Consider the following 2,039-nt stretch of genomic DNA (forward strand, 5'->3'; position numbering starts at 1 on the left):
ATCTCATAGTTTTGAGGTTAAAAATTCATTTTTGAGACATTACTAAATGGATTGACAATTTTCCAACTATCCATTCTAAAAGTTACAGTTTTTATCAGTATTATACTCAAAATACAGCACAGGATTATATACATTAAGTCTTTTTGCCACCATACTAAGTCAGAAAGGAGGGGGGAAGTACTATGGAATTTCATAAGCATAGAAGTACTTTAATACTCAAGAGGTTATTGAAGTTATGTCCAAAGACCAGTACCAACATTTTAACCCAAATAAGAACAGACAATAGTGTTGTCTAGTTTTTATTACAGTCATAAATTTAACTCTACAATCCTGCTAACCTTGGAGAGGAATAAAGAAAACGTGGAACCAGAAGAACTGTAGCAAGAGCACGGAGATTAAAATGTATTGCAAGCACACTGGGGGTCGCAGGGTGATCTCTGGAGCTATAGAAGGAATAATGTAGTGATTAAGAGAAAACATGAAATAAAAATCATAATTAGAGTTATCCACAGTCAACAATGGGGATCTTCTTGCTGGTCGAGCCATTCCTGGACCTGAAGCGCTCCAGTCTTCCACAATGTTCATGCCTTCTTTCACCTTGCCGAAGACTACATGCTTGCCCTCAAACCATTCACTCTTAGCAGTAGAGATAAAAACTGGGAATCGTTTGTATTGGGTCCAGAATTTGCCATGGGCAGGATGCCAGGACCTGTGTGCTTCAGGATGAAGTTCTCATCATCAAATTTCTCCCTGTAGATGGACTTGCATACTATTATGGCATGTGAAGGCTCCACCCTGGCATATAAACGCAGGAATGATTCTGTGAGAGCAGGAACCTTTGTAACCAAATCCTTTCTCCCAAGTACTCTGAGCACGGAAGTTTTCTGTTGTCTTTGGGACTTTGCAGACAGCTCAAAGGAAATGTAGCCAAAAGTGATGATGTCGAAGTATACACTGGGATTGACCATGGCTGGGGCAGCGAGCATAGCAAATAACTGTACTGCTGAAGCAACAGCCTCTGAAGAAAAAAAAAAAAAAGCCTGACTGACTTTTATATATTAATCTTGCCTTCTGCTACTTTGTTGAATTTGTCAGCTAGGTCCACCAGTTTACTTGCTTCGTCTTTGGGATTTTCTGTGTAAACTGTCATATAATCTGCAAACATATATGCCAGTTTAAATGCCTCTTAATTGCCTTATTTCTCTAGTGAGGACTTCAAGCACATATTGGATACAAATGGTGATAACATGCATCCTTATCTAATCTCTCTTTGCAAGAAGAATGCCTTAATCTCTTCCTATTGAGGGTGATGCTGGTATTAGTTTTGTGTATATTCTTCTAATTATGTTAAATAATGTCTCTTTTCCTGTTTTGTTGAGTGTTTTAATCAAGTGTGTTGAATTTTGTCAGATGCCTTTTCTGCATCAGTTAAGATAATCATGTGTTCTTTTGTTTTAGTAATAGGATGGATTACATTGATTGTTTTTCTCATGTTGAACCATCTTTGTAAACCTTATATGAATCCTACTTGATTATGATGGATTATTCTTTGGATATGATGTTGGATTTTATTGAATAGGATTTTGTTGAGGATTTTTGCATCTATATTCATGAAAGATCCATTTCAAATCTACCAGCTGCTCTGCAGGAGAAAGATGGGCAGTTTCCTCTCATGTAATTTACAGCCCTGAAAACTCACTGGAGGGTCAACTATGAATTTTTTCCCAACTTGATGGCTCTTTGTTAGTTTTAGTGTTGTCTGTTGCTTCTGGGACGTTGTGATGGTGTATTACAGTAGTGTGGGATGTTTGGGGAAGGAGGGCTTGTATGTTTGTCATTTTCCAGGTGTAGCCCTGGTTGGATCCCCAAGAGAAGAATGGCTGTGGGAGAACTGTGGTGGCTTAATGGTAAAGAGTTGTACTACCAACCAAAAGGCATGTGGGTCAAATCCACTAGCTGTTCTGCTGGGGAAGAATGGGCATTCGCTTCCTGTGTGACTTACTGTCTCAGTAAACTGGCTGGAGGATCAGCTGTGAGTT

General features: G+C 38.9%; 1 pseudogene; it reads right to left on the reverse strand.

Annotated features, from left to right (window-relative positions):
* Positions 1-502: 502 nt before the first annotated feature.
* LOC102853813 lies at positions 503-968 on the reverse strand (annotated as a pseudogene).
* Positions 969-2,039: the final 1,071 nt, after the last annotated feature.

This window comes from Elephantulus edwardii, unplaced genomic scaffold (assembly GCF_000299155.1).
Source record: "Elephantulus edwardii isolate Elephantulus edwardi_28Jun2011 unplaced genomic scaffold, EleEdw1.0 scaffold00214, whole genome shotgun sequence".
Lineage (NCBI taxonomy): Eukaryota > Metazoa > Chordata > Mammalia > Macroscelidea > Macroscelididae > Elephantulus > Elephantulus edwardii.